General features: G+C 33.2%; 1 protein-coding gene across 16 annotated transcripts in view; it reads left to right on the forward strand.

Annotated features, from left to right (window-relative positions):
• The window catches only part of PTPRD (protein tyrosine phosphatase receptor type D), a 1,502,332-nt gene that overhangs the window by 186,814 nt on the left and 1,288,462 nt on the right, over positions 1-27,056 (forward strand). The gene's annotated exons all lie outside the window — the stretch shown is intronic.

A 27,056-nucleotide genomic window follows, 5' to 3' on the forward strand; every position in this document is an offset into this window, starting at 1 on the left:
AGTTCAGTTTATCAGTACTGTATATTGCCTCACACTCCGATGCTCCTCAGGGTTTCTCAGTTAATACCTTCTGGTCATCTCCTCATAACTTTTATGTGCTACTTCAGGCCTGTCCTTGAGTATATACCAAGAAAAGTGAAAGGTGATCATTTTGGTCAGTTCTTCTCACAGTTCCCAGTGTCACTGTTTCTACTTTGGTGAACAGTCATTTTCTATTCATTCCTCAAGGCCAAGTCAATTCCCATTTTCTCCTGGAAGTCTTCAGTGTTTAAAATAGTACAGTTTGACTTCCCTTCTCCGTGAACTCTGTATTTTCTGGATGATGAAGCACTTTATACTCACTGTTACCTGTTCTAAGGTTCTTATGTTGATTGTATATTTTCTACTTAGCACTTTTCCAAGTGTGTTAAATGAGGTAATAATGTCACCTCATCTGTGTACAGCAACGTACCTAACATACGGCTCTCTGCTCAGTAGTTCCCAAAGACATATTTTCAAGTGAGTAAGTTATTTAGGACCTCAACTACACTTATAAAGGCCATTATGATTTTTAAAGGAAACAATGACATGAACATGGAGGATGATTAATAGTATTATCTGAAACAAGTTCTGAATTGCATGCTATACTCCATAAAACTCTTATTTTAGAGTGTAATTTAGAGAGAAGAAAATAAATGTAAAATTCAAACTGTAATGGTATTGAAATCTAAATAATATTATGCAAAGTATTACAAAATAAATAAATTAAAATATACTCTATTTTATTATCACATAACTTTCAAGCTAAAAAAATATGTATTCTAGAATTAAATGCCAGCAATAAAAATTCACTTCAATATAAATAGCTAATATTGCCCACATTGAAGTTGAAAATATTTATAAAAAACCTTATTGCAGTATTTTTTAACTTATATAAGATAATGTGTTTAATGCTTATGATTCACTGAATTTCATACAATTTCAACAATCTGTTCCAATTCATAAATTTTATTTTCTGCACCTGGAGTTTGGGTCTTTTAAGAGGTCAAAATAATAACATATGCACAATTATGTATAGTTGAAGCGAGTACATATTTTTAAACATTCACTGTATATCAGATGCTATGCTAAGTGTTTTTTTCTGTGTAGTCTTATTTCAACCCTCCAATCATACTTTGAAGCATGCATTTGGTCCACCTCTTTAGAGCTAAGCTGACTAAGTGTCTGAAAGGTTAATTAGTTCATCTATAGTCACTTAGATAATCATGATGCCGAGATTCCAATCTTATTTCTAGTACTCCAAAGACTCTACTGAGATGCCTCCCTCAAGAAAAGTTACATCAGTATGCTTATAATAAAACCGATTTCTACATGTATTAGAGTACTAACCCTGATCTTCAGCCCTTAAGAAAATTAATACATAAGTGATTAAAGTAAGATTTACTCTTTGTACCAACAGTTATTTGAGAAGATAAAAAGCCTGCCATTATATCACTGTTAGTATGCTACCATGATATAAATTGTCATTATGTGAACATAAATCACATATGCAAAGACCAAAAGAAGTAATTATATTTTCATCATTTAATTTATTCATTCATTTTCCTACAACTTATTTATTAACTTTTTTGTGAAAACAATCTGATAGAGGTTGGTTAATAAAAATAACATTCAAGGACTGTCGTTTTATGTGTTTTGCATAATTGCAATGTTTTCATTTTTTTTGAAAGTTACTATTGATTAAAATTCTGAGCATTTGTTTTAGGGTTTTTATTATTTTTCTATACCTTGCTGGGATAGCAGTTTACTGGAAATCATAAGAATAGCATGAAAAACATTGTTAGTGCACATTACTCTCTGGGTGTCCTTTCACTCTTGAGCATAAGGGAGGTTATATTTTCCCTCCACCTTACAGTTAGATGGGGTCATGGGATTACTTCCAACCAATGAAAAGTAGAAATGCAGTATATCACTTCTACGCAGAAGAAGTGAAAAGCCTCCATGCTTTTCTAGTCTTTCTCTGCCTCTGCAGAAGGGGGTATCAGTTGGAGATAACAGAGCCACAAGAGTAAATCATCCTGGACCCCCAGAGTCACCTGACCTGTGGCAAGTCTCCCCCTTCCACAGGCAACCTATAAGAACAAGATGTAAATTATTTTGTTTTAAGCTAGCAAGTTGATTTTGGGGGTGGGGTTGTTTTATTACAGCAGTGTAATCCTTGACCGAACAAATGTAATGATTCTTGGGAACCTGGGCATTGTAGTGTTTGGGTCATTTTGAAATCTAGAGGCATATTTCCAAAAGTATATGTTGGTGATTGTATTTATTTATTTATTTATTTAGGCTGTAACATAGTTCTGCATGACTAGCACCTAATAATCTGAGGTACTTGGCATAGCAGGCAACAAGGGTCACCTGAATGAAAGCTTTGTGAAAATCTGTACTAATTTTTTAAATAAAAACCAGCTATTATTTACTTACTAAATATCTTTGGATTAAACAAAGAATATAAAATAGGAAAAAATACAAGGCATGCATTTAAGTTTAAAATGATACATTTTCCAGTTGAAAAAAGAATAGTGTTCCTGTAATAGTACTTTTCATCCCTTAACTTTAACTAGCATTAGGTAACAGTCTATATAAAAAGTCATAGAAAAATTTATTTTCCTCACTTAAGAGTCTCCATGTCTTTGATTATTTTAATTTTGTTTGGTGCTCAGAATTATCTATATTTAACTCTTTAGTTTTTGGAATGACCTAAAACAATATTCCCTCCATGTCTGGTTCTCCTTCTTCTTTTTTTTTTTACCTTTTACAGTGAAAATCTCTGTATGCTATCTTGTTTTTACTTTTTAAAATATGTACCAATTTAAATGCCACCAACCTTCTGATAACATCATTTCTACAACAGTTAATTAATTAAGCTCTTTTCTTCACATACAGGACTACAGATCAAAAATAATTACATACACTTACCTGGAAGTGAAAACATTTAAATATGCCATTACTGAAGGGAGTGCAACAAATTATGCATCATGAAGTATTTCATGCCAATCATTAATAGTCTCTAAGTTAGTTATGAGATATTAAATCTACCTCTATAATATTTATTCAGATTTTAAAAATAGAGCCATTATCTGTGGAATTCAATACAACTTGTGTTATATTTCTTCAACAATTTCCATTATGCTTGTATCTGCTATTCCTCTCACCTAATTTCACCTTCAGGACAGAGTTGAAAAAATCTCTTTAAGACAGCACATTCCATTTTCGTGAGACTAGTAGTTTGTAAACATACTTCCTTGGTATTGAGCTAAAATATTTTATGTCACTAGTTTGCTCCTCAGGCTGACTGACATACAATTCACATATTTGCTAATAACCATCCTTAGTTGAACCCCATGAGTTTCAAATTTGGACTACATGGAAAAGTGTCCTTTCGGTGGAAAGTTAAATCATCTACAATTTTAAAAAACTGCTCTCACTTGGTGTAAAATATTAATAAATGTTTTAATGAGAACAATTTAAATAGGGATTCTACTAAATCTTCTGGAATTACATGCCCTAGTAATAATGTATTGAAAGAACATCTTTTGGTTAATTAAGCACGGCATTCCTTGCTTGATATCTGGCCAGCTGTCCTAAGTCAAGCAGTACTTCACCAGGTGTTCACCAAAATAGAAATACTACTCCAATAGTTTTTTTGAAATAATTTTTAAAACTCCTTATTTATTATTCTTTGTTTGTTCTTCTACATTACTTCCCACATCACGGGTATTTAGACCTCTAAACTTACTGTTCAACAATATATGTGATACCAGGAAACTCTTTGATTTGCAGCTGGCGCCCTGTCAACTTCTCTCTCCCTTTGTTTTTGAGAATGATGCAAGAACAATCATTTTCACTTTGGGGAATCATTCTCCAGCCTGAAACTATTCCTGAAATACAAATTCTGGTATAAAAAATATGCATTTTTAAAAGTTGCCTATAAACATATTAAAACATATGAAAGTGCCTTTTCATGTATCACATCTGTTTTCTAGTCTGCAATAGTTGTGAGACATTAAAATCTGCAGGGGGGGGGGGTTATGTCAATGGGAGATATATAGTGAGTGAAGTATTTCACAACTCCAGAAATAAAGGAGGAATGGAGAACATGAAAAGGTCATAAAAGAATTGAAGTTGAAGGAAGACAATATCACATAATATGTTTAATTTTCCAGAAAAATATTTAGGCATAAATTTTGTCATTGACCTTATATACACTTGTTTATCATCATCTTCATAAAGAAATACTGATTCACTGTCAAGTAAATACCTTTTGCTTTTTCTGTGTTTTTCATTGACACAGAATATTTTGTTTTGCCTGTATCTGGCTATTTCTAATTAGATAAATTAGTCCTAGAATATGCATTATTTATTTATTTATTTAAACCTTTCCAACAAAAAATGTAATTATATTAATAACACATTGAAGGAATTATCCCTAAAATGAGCACTAATTTTCAGGCATGTATGATATCATACATACCTATTTATATTTTTCATATGTATATAGATAGCTTTTGCCATAGTCAATGAATTGGAATTTTTACATGATTTTTATATGTTCCTTTAAGTAAAGTTTTAAAATAAGCCATATAGACACTCAAGATTATTTTTAAAAATCACACTTTAAGAAATCATAGCATCTTCCTGAAGTTACCAAACAGTGGTAAGTGGCATGGTGGGTGGGCTTTATGAGAACTGAGTCTATGCTTGTAGGAGGAAGTATGGAGGGTTTTACCCTGTCCTGCCAATGGCTACCTACCCCAGAATGAGAGTTCCACCTGTCCTTACTTCTGAGACACCCTTTATAATCTGGAAATGTGCACTGCTTCCTGGATGTAGGAGACATAAAGTCTTGCTACATGTGCATGTCAATTGCAGTGTTATCATATGGATCTCTGAAAGGGAGGATATTTTTTAATGCCAGATGGACTGAAAAGGTAACCAAGGAGGTTTCTGAGAAAGATCACAATACAACATTAATTCTGGAATAATATTTCTTTTTATTTTTTTATATTTTGCTATTCTATGACACATTGATGCTCAGTTATATAGAGATGTGAGTACATTGTAAACCATGGTGTAGGATTTAATTTTCTTACTCAAAACTCAAGTCAAATAAATCATGTTTCATATGTAGCTGCGGAGTTGCTATATTACTCAAGCCACTGTACCAGTAGCAAAATCTCATTATTTCTTATATAGTCATTTCATTTTCTGACTTCTTAAAAGAAATAATTCTCTTATTAAAAAACCTGCAATTTCTTGAAATACTATAGTTTGTCATTTCTTTTCACAGAAAGATTTGCAATGGAAAGCTTCTCAAATGTTTCTTCTTATAAAAGAAGAAAACATGAACATTTTGTTCTATCAACATGTATGTGAATAATTATAAATACTTTCTATCCTGAAATGGAAATCAAGAAACCTGAGTAAAGGGGCGACATTAAAACCTAGTGAGATAACTATACTGATAAGCCTTCCTCTCTAACATTGATGCATAGAAATAAGCAAAATTCCTGTTGTCACAAATAGCATAATTTCCTCCTTTCTATGCCTGAAAAATATTCCATTCTATGTGTACATACATATGATATCATATTTTCTCTATCCATCTGTCCATTAATGAACACTTAGGTTGTTTTCATATTGTGACTATTATAAATAATGCAATGAGCATAGGGGTGCAGATGTGTTTTCAAGTTAATGTTTCAGTATCTTCTGATTAAATATGTATAATTGGAATTATTGGGTCATATGGTAGTTCTATTTTTATATTTTTGAGGAAAGTTCATATTGTTTTTTATAGTGGCATACCAATTTATATTCCTACCAACAGTGCACATGTTTTCCCTCTTCTCCACACTTACTTCTTATCTTTTTGATCATAGCCACTCTAACAGGTGTGAGGTGATATCATTGTGGTTCTGGTTTGCATTTTTTTGATGATTTGTGATGTTGAACACCTTTTCATGTACCTGTTGGACATCTATATGTCTTCTATGGAAAAAAATTACAGATCCTCTGCCCATTTTTAATCAAATTTTAAAAAATTACTGTTCACTTATATATGGGTTCTTTACATATTTTGGATATTAACTCATGGGATATATGCTTTACAATATTTTTAGTAGGCATCCTAATTAGTAGGGTGCCTTTTCATTTTGTTGATGGCTTTCTTCACTGTGCAGAAAATGTTTAGACCAGTGTAGTCACACCTGTTTTTTGTTTTTTTTTTTAGCTTTGTTTGTTTATTTGTTTTGCTTTTGTTCTATTTGCTTTTTGGCATCAAGCCCAAAATATCACTGCCAAAACTGATGCCACCAAGCTGATTGCCTGTTTCCTTCTAAGAGTTTCATGGTGTCAAGTCTTGTGTTCAAGTCTTTAATTCATTTTGAGTTACTTTATGTGTATGGGGAAAGAAAGTGGTAGTTTTATTCTTTTGCACGTGGCTGTCTAACATTTTAGGTGCCATTTATTGAAGATATTGTTTTTTTTATTATACATTCTTGGCTCCTTTGTCATAAATAATTGACCGTATGTGTGTAGGTTTATTTCTGGGCTCTCTGTTCCATTGATTTATGTGTCTTGTTTTTATGCCAGTGCCATGTTGTTTTGATTACTACAGTGTTGTAATATAGTTTTAAATTATGGATCATGATGCCTTCAGCCTTGCTCTTATTTCTCAAAATTACTCTGACTACTCAGGGTCTCTTGTGCCATGTAAATTTTAGGATAATTTGTTTTGTTTCTGTGAAAAATTGCATTGAATTTCAATAACAATTTTATTAAATCAAGATTGCTTTGTGTAGTATGACATTTTAACAACATTAAGTTTTCCAGACCATGATAATGGAATATCTTTCCATTTATTTCCATTTTTTTCAATTTCACTTATCAATAGCTTATAATTTTCATTATACAGATCTTTTACTACCTTGGATAAATTTATTCCTAGGTATTTTATTCTTTTTTTAAAAATTTTTTGTTGTTCAGTTGCAGTTGTACTCATCCCCCCAGTTACTCTCCCCTGCCCTACTCCACACTCCCATTCAATCCCCCACCTGTTGTCTTGGTCCATGGGTCCTTTATACATGTTCCTTGACTTGACCCTTCATCTTTTCCCCCATTATCCCCCTCTCCACTCCCCTTTGGTTACTGTTAGTTTGTTTTTTATTTCCATGTTTTTTAGGAAATTGAAAATATTACTTTCTTAATTTTTCTTTCTGCTAGTTCATGATAAATGTATGAAAATGCAACATCTTTTGTTTATTGATTTTGTATCTTGCAATTTTATGAAATGTGTTCACTAGTTCTAACAGTTTTTGGTTGAGTCTCAGAGGTTTTCTATGTATAGTATTGGATTTGCCAAAACATCCATTTATTTTTTTCTGTAAAATAAAAGACATTTTTTTTATTTTCACCAATAACTTTATTGATTTGGATATTTATTGAGTATGTCAGCTATCTGCTGCATGGCATCATGTCGATCTTGATTACCATCTCAATTTGATCAGTATCAACTTCAACAATTCTACCCATGGAAGAATGTCCAGAAAGAAATCTCCAGCACAAAATTTCACAAACCACTTTTGACATGTTCCATCAATCACAGCACCTTCTCCATATACCTCACAAATCTTTTTCTGTTTGTGTTTCAGTTGTGTTTTTATCTTCCTTGAAATAATAAAGCATAATATGCTGAAAATGTGTTTTCCTCCATCTTCGATATTACAGATTATAGTCTTCAATAGACTATACAGAAATTCACCAATTTTTATTTTTTAATGCATGCTGATATGACAGCTGCCAATAATACAATCTAACAAAATTGTTTCAAATGAAGTTAAAGACAGTTAAGTGCCACTAGAGCCATCTAGGAGGAAAAAATCTAACTTTTTGGCCAACTCAATATTATGTCATCTTCAAATAATGACAGTTCCACTTCTTCCTTTCCAATTTGAATACCTTTTATTGCTTGCTTGCCTAATTGCTGTGGATAAGACTTCCAATATTATGTTGAATACAAGTGGTGAGAATAGACAACATTTTCCTATTTCTGATCTTTGTGGAAGAACTCTTAGGTTTTCACTGTTGAGTATGGTGTTAGGGGTGGGCTTGCCATCAGTGGCCTTCACTTTATTTCATTTATTTATTTTGGTACCCTGTTCCCTTCTATCAAACAAGGCCTACCCTTTATATATAGCCTTTATTACGTTGAGGTACACTTCCTCAATACCAGGGGTGTCAAACTCATTTTCACTAGGGGCTACATCAGCCTCATGGTTGCCTTCAAAGGACCAAATGTAATTTTAAGACTGTATAAATGGAACTACTCCTTAACTAAGGACAAGGAACTTGGTGCTGGCGCCAGGTAGAAACAAGGTGCCTGGACAGATAAAACAATGTGGGGGGCTGGATTAGGCCCGCAGGCTCTGTGTTTGCCCCTGTGTTTATACCCAATTTATTGAGAGTTTCTTCATAAATTAATGTTGAATTAATCAAATTATTTTTGTGTCATGAATTGAGATGATCATATGATTTTTTCTTTCACTTGGTTAATGAGGTATATCATATTTATTTGTGTATATTAAATCATCCTTGCATTTTTGGGATAAATATCACTTGATCATGGTATATGATTCTGTTAATGTGTTATTGAATTGGGATTGCTCATATATTTTTAAGGATTTTTGCATATATGTGTTCATCAGGAATATTGGCTTATATTTTCTTTTTCTTTTGTTTCATTTTGTTTTTTGCTATACTTGTCCTTTTTGTAGATATCAGGGTAATGCTGGTTTTGTAAAATGAGTTAGAAAGTTTTTCCTCCTCTTCTATTTTTCTTTTTTTGGAAGAGTTTGAGGAGGATGGACATTAATTCTTCTTTCAAATATTTATTAAACTTTACCAGTAAAGCCATCTGGTCATGGACTTTTGTTAGTTGGGAGGTTTTTGATTACTGATTCAGTCTCCTTACTAGTAATTTGTCTGTTCAAATTTTTTATTTTTCATGATTATGTCTTGGAAGTTTGTGTGTTACTAGGCATTTACCCATTTTTTTTCTAGGTTGTTACCTTGTTGGTATATAATTTTTTATAATAGCCTCTTTATCTTTTGTATTTCTATCAAATCAATTGTAACTTCTCCTCTTTCATTTTTAATTTTATTTATTTGAGTCCTTTCCCTTTTATTCTTAGTTAGTCTAGCTAAATTTTTGTCAATTTTGTTTACCTTTTCAATGAACTAGCTCTTAGTTTCATTGATCTTTTCTATTATCTTTCTGATCTTTCACCTATTTCCACTCAGATCTTTATTTTCTTCCTTTTACTAATTTGGGCTTCATTTGTTCTTCTTTTTCTACTTCCTTGAAGTAGAAAGTTAGTTTGAGTTTTTTTCTTGTTTTTTGATGTAGGTATTAGTCACTATAAACTCCTAAGAATTGCTTTTGCTGTATTTCATGTTTTATTATGTTGTGTTTCCAATTTCATTTGTCTAAAGATATTTTTTAATTTCTCTTTTGATTTGTTCAGTAGTATTTTGTTTAATCACATATCTGTATATTTTTCAATTTTTTAAATTTATTTTTAGTTTTTTTACAGTTAGGGTCAGAAAAGATACCTTTGAAAATTTATTAGGACTTGTTTTGTGTCCTACTATGATATATTCTGAAGACCGTTCCATGTGCTCTTGAGAAGAATGTTTATTCTGTTGTGTTTGGATGGAATGTTCTGTATATATTTAAGTTCATCAGTTCTAATATATAGTTTAAGGTCGATGTTTTCTCATTGATGTTCAACCTGGATGATTTATATATTAATGAAATTTGAGTACATGAGTCCCTTACAAATATTTTATTTCTGTTTATTTCTCTCTTTAGGTCTAATATTTGCTTTATATATTTAGCTCCATCACCCATTTTTCAACAAGATTTTTATAAAATTCTGAGTTGTAAAAGCTCTTATACATTAATATATATATTTTAAAAAACATTCAGAGATTTTTGCCTTGTTTCTTAACTGCATTCATCATGTATTTTGCCAGTCAGAAATTTTATGCAGTTAAATTTGCTAGCTGTTTCTTGTATTGGTTCTGGTTTTAATGGTATGTTTAGGAAATGTTTCCATTTTAATTCAACATATTTTACTTTTGTATTTTAGTGTCTTTTATTTTTATTTTGGATAAATATTTTTTCTGTCTTTTATTTTTATTTTTTAGTATATTTTATTGATTATGCTATTACAGTTGTCCCATCCCCCCCTTATTCCCCTCCACCCTAAACACCCCCTCCTACCCACATCCCCCCATTAGTTCATGTCCAGGGATCATACATATACATTGTTTGGCTTCTCCATTTCCTATACTATTATTACCCCCCCATCTATTTTCTACCTACAATTTATGCTACTTATTCTCTGTATCTTTTCCCCTCTCTGCCTCCCACTCCCCAACTGATAACTCCATGTGATCTCCATTTCTGTGATTCTGTTCCTGTTCTAGTTGTTTGCTTATTTTTTCATTTTTGTTGTTTTTCTTTTCTTTTAGGTTCATTTGTTGATAATTGTGAGTTTGTTGTCATTTTATTATTCATGTTTTTTATCTTCTTTTTCTTAGATAAGCTCCTTTAATATTTCATATAATAATGGCTTGGTGATGATGAACTCTTTTAAATTGACCTTATCTGGGAAGCACTTTATCTGTCCTTCCATTCTACATGAAAATTTTGCTGGAAGGAGTAATCTCAGATGTAGGTCCTTGCCTTTCATGACTTTGAATACTTCTTTCCAGCCCTTTCTTGCCTATAAGATTTCTTTTGAGAAGTCAACTGATAGCCTTATGGGAACTCCTTTGTAGGTAAATGTCTCCTTTTCTCTTGCTGCTTTTAAGATTCTCTCCTTATTTTTAATCTTGGCTAATGTAATTATGATGTGCCTTGGTATGTTCCTCCTTGAGTCCAACTTCTTTGGGACTCTCTGTGCTTTGTGGACTTCCTGGAAGTCTATTTCCTTTGCCAGATTGGGGAAGTTTTTCTTCATCATATTTTCAAATAAGTTTTCATTTTCTTGCTCTCTGTCTTCTCCTTCTGGCACCCCTGTGATTCAGATGTGGAAATGTTTAAAGTGTCCTGGAGGTTCCTAAGCCTCTCCTCATCTTTTTTGAATTCTTGTTTCTTTATTCTGTTCTGATTGAATGTTTCTTTCTTCCTTCTGTTCCAAACCGTTGATTTTAGACCTAATTTCCTTCCCTTCACTGTTGGTTCCCTGTACGTTTTTCTTTATTTCACATAATGCAGCCTTCATACTGCCTGGGTCTTTTTTATGCTGTTGAAGTACCTGGTGAGTTCCTGGAGCATCCTGATAACCAGTGTTTTGAATTGTGCTTCTGATAGGTTGGCTATCTCTTTGTTGCTTAGTTGTATTTTTTCTGAAGCTTTGAACTGTTCTTTCATTTGGACTATTTTTTTACTTTGTCTCAGCATACCTGTTACATAGTGAGAGGCAGAACCTTAGGTGTCCACCAGGGCAGGGCAACCCAGGTCACTACATTGTGAAGCTGTATGTGGGGTAGAGGTCAGAGAGGGAACATTGCTGGTTGCTCCACTTTCTGCCAGTTTTCAGTCACTTCTCCTGCTATCCCCAAGAAAATTGGGTCCTTCTGGTGCTGATTCCCAGGTAGGTGGGTTTGTGTACATTCTAGGACCCTGTGGGTCTCTCCAAATTTTCTTGTGAGGCTGGGAGTTTCTTCTTGTGCTGCCTCAACCCCCACAGATGTTTTCACTCAGAGATTTGAAGCTTTATTTCCCCGTGCTGGGACCCTGGGTTGTGAGGTCTATTTCACTCCCCAGTTGTTTCTCCCAGTTTATCTGCACCAGAATGTGGGACCATCCCATCCACAAGCCACCTCCTCTCCTGGTCTGCCAGCCATCACCTTGCTGAGAGTCCTCTCCGCCTGGCTGTCTGTCTCTGCCCCTCCTACTGGTCTGAATGAATGTTTCTTCTTTAACTCCTTGGTTGTCAGGCTTCCACACAGTTCGATTTTCTGTTAGTTCTTGGTTGTCTTTTATTTTTAAATATGTTGTTTTCCTTCTTTTGGTTATGCAAGGAGGCCCTGTGTGTCTACCTATGCCTCCATCTTGGCGGGAGTCTGGATAAATATTCATTAATTTTGCCACAAAGCATGCCAAATATAGTTTTTTTTGTGGGTATTTTTTTTGAAATGATCTAGTTTTATTGCCTCTAAATTTCTTTTAAAGATTTTATTTATTTATTTTTAGAGAGGAAAGGGAGGGAGAAAGAGAGAGAAACATCAATGTGCGGTTGCTGGAGGTCATGGCCTGCAACCCAGGTATGTACCCTGACTGGGAATTGAACCTGTAACACTTTGGTTCATAGCCCGAGCTCTATCCACTGAGCTACATCAGCCAGGGCTATTGCCTCTAAATTTTTTTTAAAAGATTTTATTTTTTTATTTTTTTGTGGGTATTTTTGTTTTTTGCAAAGAACTAGCTAGTGGCCTCAATTCCATTTCTGAGAAATATTTCATTTGCTCGTTTAAACAAATTAAGTGGTATTCTTATTGTCATTATAATTTCCATTTTAATATGTATGTACCAAAATATACTTCATGCCATAAGAGTTCTTAAAATTGTCACACATTCACCCAGAATTGTATGACTATGGATAAAACCCAAGTCAATTGTTACTACTTTCAGTTTAATTTTGTATTAGTATGTAGTGTTGCAGTAATTTAGCAAAGCAGTTTCTCCTGTTTCTATGCAAAAATATTATTAATTCAGTGATCCTTTTCTGAAAAATCATTATAGGCAGACAGTGTATGCTGTAGTCCTATGTTAAGAGTGGCATTTATATCAATTAGGAGTAAACATACAACTTTATATTAGCTTTATATATAAGAAGCTCCACTGAGGCAACTTGTCCCCTATTTCCATACCAAATTTTATTCAATATTTTTTTTGCTCAAATGGGTTATCTATTTTAAAATATATATTTGTCCCATTATACCATTATATATCTCCATAAGGTACTTCAGGTTCAAGGCATCCTATTTTGAATATACAGTTTAGACAATTAGAAATTCACCTTGCTGGTGGGTACAAGTAGGGAGGGTCATCTACTGGGAAATTTTATGGAGAGTGTCCAGCACTTATAACAACTTTGATACAACTTTGGAGAGGAAATTCTTATTAAAGAGGGAGACCATGAAATTGTCATTTTTTTGCCAAATTTTTGAGAGAAAAATAAGAATGCACATTATACGTGGGTATAATAATTGGTATGATAACCCCACATGTAATGCACACAAAATAGTGGGTGCACATTACACATGGTGAAATGTGGTAAATCTCACCAAAGTCCTACATATTGGAGATATGTGGCCTTAATTTTATTGAAACCTGCCAACATCTTATTCTACCAGTATTTTGTTTTTGTGTATCCTACTGTTTACATGATAAAAAGAGCACAAATGGGCCCTGGTAAGAAGGCAACTGTGTAGGCCTGTGGTGTGCCCTCCCCTGACTCTGCCAGGTGCTGATGTTTCTTTCACAGTTTGACTTTTCCTGTGGTGCCTCCTTAAATTTATAGCATTTGCACCCTATGGCTCAGTCAACAAGTAATCTGCCCCAATATAAACTTTTACAGTAGTTCCCAGGTCAGCGGAATATTCCAGAATATCACATTATATGAGGAAGTATCTAAGCAATGATTTGTGTAGCACAGTTTTTTTTTAGAGTGTACAGAGGGCAGGACCAAATTCTCCTGTGTCTATGGAAAGGCTACCAATTTAAAAAATTCAAAAAGAAAAAATAACATGAATGGAATGGTTTTATAATATCTTCACCTCCTGTGAAACAGAGTGATTTAGTAAAGTCTGTATCTTTTTTTCCTGAAGTGAGCCATCTTTTCATGGGTCAACTCAATTGTAGTTCTTTTATGATGCTTTAAAGTGCCACAAATTAATCTCTTTTGTCCTTGGACTACCATTAATTTATGGCTTAAATCCTGTATTTTCCACTTGACATGATTTGATTCTCTAACTGTTTCCTAGTTGTATGTGACACCCCCATCCACTTCATTCACTCTAAATCATCAAGGACAGCTTGGGCTCGCTTTTCTTGCTGTCCTTCGTGACATGTAGCATGAGATCTAGAGATATAAGGAGACTAGTAAAATTCTTGGTGCATCTTATGTCAACATTCTTCACTGATCCAGAAGCGTGGTCTCCTTTCCTCATACTAAATTTCCCTTTTTTAAAAATTCTGTCTTGTTTCAAGAACGTATAAGAAACATTTGTCTTTAAGCTTTGCTCTTAAGCAATGAATATTAATAACATTTTGTGCCTGAGCTTATCTGGCAGAAATAGGATGCATGGCTATGAGTATTTTACTTCTAAAGTAGCAACTATGAACATCACTACAATGGGTCATTTACCAAGTAGAATATTTCCCACTTACAACTATTTTATTTAAAAGTTTGCACTTGGCTTAATGAGCACTGAATATTAGGACTGTTTTTCAGGGATTTGAACAAGTCATGTTGAACAAGATTGTGACTAACGTCATAAATCAGTGTTTTGTTTAGTGTATTGCATACTGCTTTTTCACCATATGCTTCCTTTTTTTAGTTCTTTCTGTCACCATAGCAATCACAGGCCCTTCTACTGACAACAGCAAATGCCCTAAAAGAATGTTTTATAAAAGTTTTAAAAAGATAGATTAGGTAATAGACTACTTTACATGCATTTTTTAAGGTACTCCTTCCTGTTAAGTTTTTAGGTACTCAGATGGAGCAGCGAAATTTGAGTTGTTTGGGGACAAACTGGACAAACTAAAAAAATAGGTTTTGTCAGCTTAATTAGTATCCATCACAGTGTTTGAAGAGTGTGTGTATGTTTAAAACTAACATGTTACAGAACAGGAATGTTACCTAGCAGAAATGTGTTGTCAATCTTTCCAATAATTTGGAATGCCTTTCTTCACTAGTTGAGGAGGAACATTTGCTCATGGAGTAGTATTTCTCTTCTTATGCAGGCTTAATTTGTTTTTGACTGGAAAGGAGCAAATAATAATAATGATGCTGTTATGTATTTTTTCATCTAGGTGGCAATTATTTTTATGTTCACTAATAATAGAAATCATAATGAAAAAATTAAATAGATATTATCTTATTTTACTATATTATTTTGTATTTGGTTTCAAATGCTATATAAACTCAAAATTAAGTCCCACAATTTAAAATCAATGAAAAGCTTGTTTGAATTTTGTGTTTTGTTACTCTGATGCAAGATCTCAAAACAGTAATGCTGGATTGAATTCTAAAGGAAAAATCATGTACATTCATGTATCAAAATTGACAGTATTTGTGCCAATGGAACTGTTACTAGTTTACTTTCCCAGTGAACACCTCTTTATGTTGGTGGATATAGCTCTTTAGTTTGGAAATTATGCCACAATTCTGTAGTAGTCCTAATTATTTAGGCAATATGAATCTACCTCATTTGTAACACACAATAAGAGAGCCGTTTAAGTACACCAGGGTTCCTCAGCCTCCACACTACTGACATTTCAAACTATTCCGTGTATAATAGGATGTTTACTGGTATTTGTGGCTTGTATCTACTACATGCAATAACAACCCACCAGTTCTGAGAACCATGGTTGTATGTAGACATTGCCATTGTCACATGGATGCTAAAATTTCCATTTGTTGAGAACCATTGGAGTAAAGTGGATGTAACTCTAATGCAAATCCTTTATTCTCACAGTAATTTTGGACTGGACAAAAAGCCCATTACATTTTTTCTGTAAAACACACAATTTTCCATTTTAACCAATAACTTTATTTATTTGAACATCCTAAGTATATCAGTTATCTCCTGCTATTGGCTTCTAGTGGGTAGAGGCCAGGGGTACTGCTAAACTTTTTTTTCCAATGTGTTAAGACATTATTTGGCCAAAATGTCAATAGTACCAAAAATCTTTGCAAACCACTGTTGACACATTTGATCAGTCACAGCACCTTCTGTGCATATATTGCACAAATATTTTTTATTGCATTTCAGTTGTGTTTTTACCCTTTTTGAAATAATAAATCATAATATGCCAAAAATGTTGTGTATTTTGTTCTATCCTCAGTATTAACATGGCTGTACAAAAACTGGCCAATTTTGATACATTTTTATATGCATGCTAATATGACAGCTGTCACAATGCAATGTAACAAAATTGTTTCTAATGAACTTAAAGACAACTAATCATTACTAGAGCCATTGTATGGAAAAAAAAAGTAATGGATTTTTTTGCCAACTAAACTAGCCAACTTGGCCATTAAAATACCTACTAAGAATCATTTATTCTCAGCATATGAAACATCTCTGAGAATCAGTCCTTGAAAAAGATAATAAGTAATCTATGATTTGAAATATTATTTTTTATCTTCTTGTTGCAATTGCTAGATTTTTATATTTATCCACTGAAAGGTATATAGTAGATACAAAACCTTCACATCATATCAACATACATATGTTATGCATATATTATATATAAATATATATGTTAACTTATATATACACATATACATACATATTAATTAATATAGCTTTATCTATATCAACTAATATATATACACTAATATATGTATAACTCCCGATAGGTATTAATTCACATTAGTAATTTATACAACTTCCTGGGTCTTCTAAGATTAAAATGGTATAGTTTTGTTTAATCTAAAAAAAAGTATTGCAAAATAAAATAGTTTCCTTTGTAAATGAAACTTTAAGTCCTCTTATGAGACCTTTAAATTAACAATAAAAATAAAACAATGCAAAAACTCATTAAAGTTGACAATGCAAAATATTACAATGTAGTTAGAATAGTCTAAAATAAAGAAGCGATGCTTTAAATTCACTCTGAGTTGCTTCTCAATTCTTGGTCAGGAGTCAAGTACTTAGATCAAGTAATTCTATTTACTAAGTACTGAGTTATATTACTGCAGGCCTAAATCATATGTTTTTAAAATCATTGTCCCCATTATAATTAACTCTTGGTGTATGAAATGAGCTAAAAACTTACTTTTAGAGTTCTGGGGTTTTGGCTAATCTGCTATTGATTAACTATTTAAATAAACTACGTTACTTAACCTTACTTAACATTTACTTTCCAAAAGGAAAATATGGAGTACTACCTGCCTTCCTATTTACTGTGTACCTCTGTATTAAATACATTAAACTATGAGCACTAAAGTATATTTGCTGTACAGATAAGCTCAGCTCATTCTGCTTAATAAAGTGGCATTTATAGTGGTGTGAAACAGTAGAAAACCATCGTCCACTTTTTTATGCAAATGGTAACAAAATCTATCTAGAGATAGCTTACACTTGCTGGATGAGTGCAAAACAGTTGTTCTCTGCTGAACCACAGTGTCCCTAGTTCAGAAAATAGTTTCATAAATGTTATCACAAATCCATGTGAAATGTAGAAAAACAATAATCTATTAAATGAATTCAAGAATTAGGGTTTTGGAGCAAATGCATCCATCCATGCATAAACATGGGAAGTCAACCTATGTAGACAAAATGTCTCTGAGTCTCCAAAGTGTGATTAAATGACTTCAACTGTGTCAGTGGTGATTACAGTTCTGAGAGCAACAGCATGGAGAAACAGTACTTTTATTTCTGACCCTTAAAAAGGTGTTTAAATTTTTTTCTGCTAGACAGAAATCATCTGCTACATTGCCCAAATTCTGTCTTTCCATTTTGGAACACTGAAATTTGAAATGTAATACTTAATAAAGCAGATACGGGGCTTTGTCTTATATATTTAGATTTCTGTGTGAAATGGAAATGAATACCATAAATCAAAATAGTTCATTATGTTTCTTGTTTTATAGTAATGTATCCATTTATTTTTAGGTTTTGTTGTTGTTGTTATTGTTGTGGTGGTGGTGGTAGTGGTGGTTTTGTTTAGGCTACCTGAACACAGGTCTCCATACAAAATTTCATTAGGTATAAGCCTTTGCCACAGTGAAAAAGGACATGCGTAATTTTGTCATTGCAAAAGGGAGATAGAGATGATTGAGAAAGTTAAAATCATACTAGTTGATAACCTTTTAACAATGACATTTAGCAAAATAAATTTTGATAGTTTATAAATAATGAGAAAAGTGCTTCAAAACAGAAAATACAACCTACAAGACAGAAATACAACAGGAATCTAGAAAGTAGTTAAGAGAATATAAAGCATTCACAACTATTCATATCTTATTAACATTATGTATTCTGTTTGTTTTGGTATTTGAAACATCTGCAAAACCACTCTTTTTTCCCCTTACAACTTGTATGCCAATTTATGTGCAGTAAGAAAGTATTTTATAAGGTCCTAAAAGCTTCACATATATTTATTTATGAAATTAAGACTTCAGGCATGAAAAGATATAATCACTGTTCACAAGAACCTCATGGTGTGATTGATGCTATATAACCTGGAGAGTACCCAAAAATTCATCTGGGATTGGCAAAATGAGGAGAAGTTCAATTTAATAAAATTTTAATTTTAAAAACTTATAGTTTTTATTACTTTTCAGTGAAACTTTAACTAAATGCACCTTGTTGTCATTTAAGTGGCATCCTCAATTAGATTTTTAGAAAGTCAGGTATTATGTAATTTTCTACCAAATTTTTAAGTGAATGTGCATCAGTGAAGGGTTATCCTACAAGTCACAGCTTCTTTCTTCCCTTCTCTTTCTTGTGGATGACCTTTACCAGCATAAGTAGAAGAACAGAATTGTAACTTGGAGGAGAACCCTCAGGTAGGGAATAATGGAAATACATGTCTGAGTGTTCAGTGGCAGATGTGTTAAAAGTAATAAAATTGGGCCCAATATTGCAGGCCTTTCTGTAAGCATACCTTTTCCAGAAATCTCATATCTTTTTGACTATCTCAATCCCAATCAATAACTCCGAAGTAGGCAAAACTCTACAGCTGAAAAAACAAAACAAAACACTGTAGTCCTTTCCATTAACGGTACCAGTTCTTACAGGGAAACTTCTCTAGGTGTCATTTCTTCTCCTTATTCTTACTTTTGAGCAAGTCCTAATGAACTTAGTTATATGGTTTTCTTCCATATTACTAATTTAAGAGGGGCATAGTTGAAGGTGACAAAGAGAATTCTTACAGGTCGGCACTTGCCCCTGAGAACTAAAACCTAGCAATTAGAGAAAACTCTAATAGGCATATGAATTTCAAAGCATAGCGATGTTGAACCCTTAATTATGGGGACAAATAAATTTCAATTTTAGTAGTCCTTTATATGACAGAATACAACCCAGTGGAATAGTGGTGCAAATAACATCATCAAAAATAAGGTGAACTTGTACATCATGCCTTAAAAAAGAAATTAATGGTCAAGGTGGCAGTACAGGTGAACATGACTTGCTTGCCTGCATAAGCACATCAAAATTACAACTAAACTATAGAACAATCATCATTCAGAACCACCAGAAATTAAGCTGAATAGAAGTCCTACAACTGTGGAATTGAAGAGAAAACCATATCAAGACTGGTAGAAGGGGTGGAGATGTGGAATGGGCTGGTCACACACCCACATGAGGTGATAAAAATTGGGTGGGTTATCTCAAGAGAAAGGGGTCCCAGCCCCACACCAGGCCCCCCAGTTCAGTGTTCCAGTGCTAAAAAGATAAGTTTCCATAACTTCTGGCTGTAAAAACCACTGGGAATTAAGGCTGTGGAAGACAGAAACTTCTCGAGTCCCAGTAGTTCCTCTTAAAGGGCCCATGTACAGACTTGGACTCACTCCCTCTGAGCTCCTACACAGGGGCAGCAGGTTGAAAGGCATCAGAGACATATAGGAAGGAACTGAATCGTCTGGCATCAGGGTAAGAACTGGTGTGGGGGGCAGGTTTCCCCAGACAGAAGTGCTGGCAGAGGCTGTTGTTTTGTTTTTCTTTTTCTTTTTCCAAGCCCTCCCGCAAAGAACCACAGAGTCATCGGGTGTGAACCATATCTGAGACTCCATCAACCTGTCTCAAAACTGTTTGCCCCACCCTGGTGATTCCCTGAGGCCCTGCCCCATTCAACTTTTGGGCCTACCGAAGCTGTTTCCAGTGGCCTTTCCATCAGCTTGCCTTGGTCCATACTTCAGATTTTCCTAAATTCTCTCAAACAAGCAGCATCTGGCTTCTGTGAGCCCTGTCTCACAATTGCCCCAGACCCAGAAATAGCAGCAGCTGGCTTTAGTTTACAGCTTGGCCTATCTAAGGAACTCTAAGCCCAGCACAAATAACAGCCATCTGCAGATTGCTTTGTAGTTTATGCTGTGTGACTCCAGACAGAAAACAGGTAGTGGGTGACCTTGGATATGACAACAGCAATCAAAGCTCAACTACAACAGGATGGTGTACAAGCCTATGTGGTGAGCTAGTGAGTGCTCCTTGAGTACATAGCTTGGGTAATAGGGGAGGCTGTGGCACTGTACCCTATAGGATATCTACTACATTGGACCACTCTACCAAGCCTGGGAGACATAGCATTTCTACCTGATACATAGGAAACAAACAAAACCCCACATACAGGAAGGATGCCAAAGTGGGGAGACCAAAAAACATGACCCAAATGAAAGAACAGAACAAAACTCCAGAAAAAGAAGTAATCGAAATAAAGACAAGCAATATATTACATACAGTGTTCAAAACACTGGTTATAAGGATGCTCAATGAACTTAGTGAGACTCTCAACAGCATAAAAAAGACCTAGTCAAAAATGAAGGATGCACTAATTAAAATAAAGAACAATTTACAGGAAATCAACAGTAGAGTGGATGAAACCATGAATCAAATCATCAATTTGGAATATAAGGGAGCAAAAACCAACCAATCAGAATAACAAGGAGAAAAAGAATATCCCCACCAAAAATGAGGATAGCATAAGGAGGCTCTAGAGCAACTTCAGGTATATCAACATTCAGATCATGGGGATGCTGGAAAGAGAAGAAAAAGAATAAGACACTGGAAACCTATTTGAAAAAAATATTTCCTAAGTGGGTGAAGAAAATAGACATACAAGTCCAAATAGCACAGAGAATCCCAAACAAGATGAACACAAAGAAGCCCACACCAAGACACATCATAATTAAAATGTCAAAGTTCAAAAACAAAGAATCTTAAAAACAGTAAAAGGGAAGCAATTAGTTACCTACAAGGCAGTGTCCATAAGACTGTCAGCTGATTTCTCAAAAGAAAATGCAGGCATGAAGGAATTGGCAAAAAATATTTAAAGTGATAAAAAGCAAGGGCCTACAATCAAGATTGCTTTACCCAGCAAATCTATCATTTAAAACCAAAGGACAGGTAAAGAGCTTCCCAGACAAGAAAAATCTTAAGGAGTTCATCACTACCAAAATAATCTTATAGGAAATGTTAAAGGATCATCTTTAAGAAGATAAAAATGTGAACAATAAAATGGTAAGAAATACAAAAAAAATAAGCATTTAACATATTTTAGAAAATAATTATGTTTTTAGAAAAAAAGGTTTTTTTATAATTCACATGTAAAATTCTTTTACTCTCGATGATTTTAGAGAAAATGTGGTTTGTTGAATTATTTTAGAAATGGCATACAGGATAATGTCAGGAGTAATCATATATGTATGATTCCAATGGGTATGGCAGTATTATTTATAAATTACTTATACCAATTTCAATGCACATCAAGTACAATTTTTATAAAGAACACTCAGTTGTCTTGCTATATTAGGTTCTATAAGAAATGAATTGAAAATAAAATAGATTATGTCCTATCCATGACATAGTGAATTATATCTTTTATAAGGTGAATAGTGAGTAAATGGTATTTTTTCATGAATGTGAGCTCTCTAAAGACTCCCATATGGATGGTCTGCTGATAAAATACTTATTCCATTTGTTTTTTAATTTTAATTTTATTTTTCATACCATTTACCCCCTTATTCCCTTTTCCACCTCTACCTGCTCTCCTTCCTCCTTCACTTGCCACACTGTTGTCTGTGATACGATGCCTCTGATTAACAATAACTGTCATCAAGATTTTCAGAATTATGCCATTCAAAATTTCCCTCAAAATACTGTATACTGTGTGTATTTTAATTGGAAAAATAATACCAATTTACATAAGAATTCCTTTATGATATTTCAAAAATATTACTCATATACATATGCCATTGTTGCTTTGGCAGCTGGTAGTTTTAAATAAAAAATTAAATGTTAATTTATCTGTAATTATAGTTAAACAGTGTTGAGTAACATTTCTCACTTCTAGTTTATTTAACTAGTTCTATCATTTTCTCTTTCTTTATAGGTATCTAATTACTGTAGTGGATATGGCCAAATGGTCTTTTGATGATAGATGCAAGAATTTTAAAATTCGTCTGCTTTTTTCTTTTTTGGTTTTAGTCTATAGAGTACATGTTTTCTAGCATCCTACCTCCCCTCGCTCCCAGCTAAAGACAGGCTTTTGCTCTTCTGTATCGTATGTTTAGCTTTCTTGCTAACAGAATAGTTGGATACACAATTGAGTTTTTAAGAACTAGCAAATGTTCATTGATGTGTAATACTGTAAGTTATAATTTAATGTATTTTTATCTACTTTTGTGTCTGATAATACATTGGAGGAAAAGCTTCATAAGAAATAAGTCAGTGTATGCAAAAGTTTTGATCATCTCAGTGATATATTTTAGAATAATTAGAATATTTAGGAGAGAATATTTATCCAAAACAATACATGAATATGAATAAATAAGGGGCCTCAAACAGAACAATCTATCATTTTTTCATGTTACAACTCTGTACTTCCTCAGATTAGTAATAACTTCAAAACAAACAGTGTGGTAGTCAGAGTAGTTACAAGAGAACTCATAGCATTCACAGTAATAAATAGCTGTTATTTATTTTAAATTCATGTGCCACTAACTTTCTATGTGTTTCACTTAGATTATTTAACTTAATCCAAGAATGTGGAAGGATATATTATGCTCATTTTACAGAAGAGAAAACTGTTGCTCAGTGAGTTTAAGTAATTGGCCTTAGATCTAGGTAAACCATGGTCTATTGTACTTGGAAGCCTAGGAAACTTTCCACTAAGCATGGTTGCCTCCCTCTTTGCCTTGTGTGACATCACTGGCAGAGAACGTAATAAATTATAAAGTGATTAAAATATAGCACAATATCTTACAGTCATACTTTCTCAGGAATGGTGCAAGTTGATAAAAATATTTCATCAAAAATCATTGTATACATAAAACAGAAAAGATAAAACTTTTATATTTTAATATATTCATACATATTACAATAGTTGTTAAAGTGGCTAAATTAACTTTTAATATTGTAAATAGGTATAACCTCTTTAAATACATTTTAATATAAAAATATTTTAAAAGCAGAGAAAAATGGATTAATCATCATACACTATAATTATTAATATTTATTATGTGCCTCCAAGACCATGGAGAGCAAAGACCTTAAGTACTGGAGAGAACAGTTTCTATTTTAGATAATAGGAGTTATCTCATTCTTGGCAAATGTAGAATAGAATAGGAAAACACTTTGTTATATTAATTCCATGTGTGAGTGCTTTAATATAAATATAATTTATTTTTCAATGTAATTATATTTTAAAATATTGAATTTCAGCTATGTATACTTTCTTGGCTTAATTCTGTATCTAATTAAACTAATCATAATGGAAAATGTATAATTCTACATTTCAAAATTCTCCTCAAATCCTAATTCACTCATAGTAATTCAGCAGCACGAAAACATCATCATAAGAATGAAGAAACCATTATGGAATATTACCTGTCATATGAAATTTTGTGAATGTTTACTGAATGTACTTGACCTAAGATGTAGCTGAGTATGTAATTTCTAGATACATATAAAATTTTTGTAGCATAAAAAATTGTTCATATTTATTCCATTAGAGAGAAAGAAAAAGTGAGAAAAGGGGTGTATATAACATGTACCTTCAATTCATTTATCTATTACTATTTAACAAATTACCCATAATGTAGTGACTCAAATTGACAATTTTATACTACCTCATAAATTCTGGTGCCAAGAATTTGGACAAGGTTCTGTTGGGAGATTCTCCTGCCCTGCATTGTATCAACATCTGTCACTCAGTGCTATTCACCCAGAAGATGATTAACCTGGAGTGTCCAAGGTGGTTTCATTTATGTCTGGTACTTTGGTGTAGGTATGATTTATCCAGCACTGAATTACCAGGGACTGGAGATGAAAACACCTTCATGTGTACTTTCTCCCATTGTGGTCCTAGGTAGTCAGACATCATATGCAGTGGATCAGTGCTCCCAAAGAAAGGGATCCAAGGGGCTCTTCCAAAAGCTGTAACAGTTCTTGTGAGCTAGCCTTGGAAGTCTCAGAATATCACTTTAACTTATTGTTTTCAAATAAATCCCTAATTCTACTCCAGATTTAAAGTGAGAAGGATTTTACTCAACCTTTTAATCATAAAAGAATGTTTTTATCTTTCTTCCACCCTCCATGGGGCAAACCAAATTCTCTCCCAATGTTTTTTTTTTCTTCTCTTTTGAGTTGTCTTAGCTGTAGTTTCAGAGCACACAGAATAATGACTCAAAATAATATATCAAGTGGATTTAACATTTTTATCTGACTATGAATAAATAGAGGTAAAGAGACAAGAATATATTTCAGTGAGCTGCAATAAGCCAGAATTCTATTTGGTCACCTGGATCATAGCTGCTAAACTGCTGGAATGTATGAGGATGTGCCACAACTGAGTTTGAAAAGAACCTGGTGAAAGCATTCTTGCAATATAATGTCTGTGTAATTCACACCTGCATTCAAAAAGGCTATCAGTCATCTTGCAGAACTGTTCGATAAAAACTAAAATTAATCAATTAGTATTTGTCAACCAGTGAAAAACATAGTATTCTATCCATAGCATTCTATCCATTTGAAATATAGCTTTAAAATATGACATATATTTTTTGTGCAAACTTTCTTTAAGTCTTTAAGGTTATTTTATTGTGCTTTTAAGGTCCCTGATTTCTAGGAACAAATTAAATGTATATTGGTTCTCATCAAAAATCACTTATTAATTAAGAGATATTCTTTCAAACAGTTGTACTGTGCTTTACATAATAAAACAATAGATAACAAAATCATCAGCCAAACACATGTAAATGGTGACATACTATCTTAATGTGTTATAAACTGATGTTTCACATAATATATATATATTAAATAACTGAATATATTTTTTAAATGCAGATAATTCCTGAAGTCTGGGTGGAACCTAAGTTTCTACATTTCTAACAAGCTGCTTGATGATGCTAATGTTTCTGGTATATCAAGTACAGTTTGAATACCAAGGGTTTGAATGTTAAAATAATATTAAAACAGAAAGATTTTGGATATTGTAAATGTTTGAGATTGGAGGATGTAATACATTGTTTTAAAAGGAAGGCACTAATTTGGCTTTACGGTATGCACCAAAATGGAGATGGAGACTTTAAGTCCTTGTCATTCTGTAGTGACAAGGTTTCTTGTAAATCTTACTATATTCCAGTCATAAAGTGTTCTAATTAATATCATCTTGATTATTCTCTTCTTTTGCATCTTCAACACCTATAAACAATCATTACTACCACTTCAAGTAAGCTGCTGTTTCCATTTCTTCTCTATATGAGTGGAATAATGAAGTGGAGTTTCTATTTTAAGAAACACACTTCTCTGAAATACCTTGATCTTTTCCCTTTTGTCATCAGTGTTTTCTCAAAAAGTGGTGTAAACTTACTAACTACATTTTCTTGTCTTCTCTCTATTAACTGTGCACCTGGAGTCTGTCCCCTCAAGCATCACTCCAGAGGATATGAAACTGCTCCCTTGAAAGGTCACTAATAACCCCTAGCTATCAAATGCAGAAGTTATCTTAGTCTGGTTGGCATCTTTTGAACAGTCGTTCTAAAAGAAGGCTACTGTGGTTCTCTGTGCTTTCTTGATTCCTATGATAGTCATATCTTTGTCAGCTCTCTCTAATCATTCTCTTTACATGCTTCTTTTCTGATACCAACTCTAAATATAAACATAATCAAAGTTTTCTCTTTAGATTATCCTCTCACTTATGAACTGTCTTCCAATATGAATGTGTTCTCTTTTGTCTTATTGAGATATAATGAACATGTAACATTATATTAGTGTCAGGTATACAAAATAAAAATGTTATAGATATAATATATATTTATATATGGTGAAATCCTTGCCACAATAAGTCTAGCTAATATCCATCAGGAAACATAGTTACAATTGTTGTGTGTGTGATAAGAACTCTTAAAATATATTCTCTTTACCACTCTCAAATATACAATGTAGTGTAGTTACCACATTGTATGTTACATGTCTATGATTTATTTATTATAATAATACTGGAAGTTTATGCCTTTTGATCATAATTTATTCTTCATCATTGTTCACCTGTCACTTCATTCATATAACTACCATAAATATCCTCAGTACAAGCCTTAAATTTTCAGCTAACTTCTGATCAGTCTGTATATAAAACGAAACCTAATTTCTTCCCTCTGAAAACTTGTTTTGTGTGGACTCCCAAACTGAGTTGGAAACATACTCATCCTTCTCATTTGAAAAGGAATTATTTGGCTGATTTCAATTTTAACGAACTATCTTTCAGGCCTAATGAATTTCTAAATCCTGTCTACTCTTCTTCTCGAAGATCTCTCCTCTGTGTCTCCTGTTCCCCATCCCCTCTCTACCATTTAGAAGACCAGTGACCCGCTAAACACAAATTGGTCATCAATGTCTTTGCAAATGCCAAACAATACAAGTGCTCCAGTTTGCATTAAATTTGACTTTTGTGGCATTTGAAACCTCCAATCACTTGCTCTTTATTACCATCAAAGGTACTGACAGTCTCCAGATTGTTCCCCTACATTTCCAATCTATTTGGTCTCTGTCTGTCT

Source organism: Phyllostomus discolor, chromosome 3 (assembly GCF_004126475.2).
Source record: "Phyllostomus discolor isolate MPI-MPIP mPhyDis1 chromosome 3, mPhyDis1.pri.v3, whole genome shotgun sequence".
NCBI classification, from domain to species: domain Eukaryota; kingdom Metazoa; phylum Chordata; class Mammalia; order Chiroptera; family Phyllostomidae; genus Phyllostomus; species Phyllostomus discolor.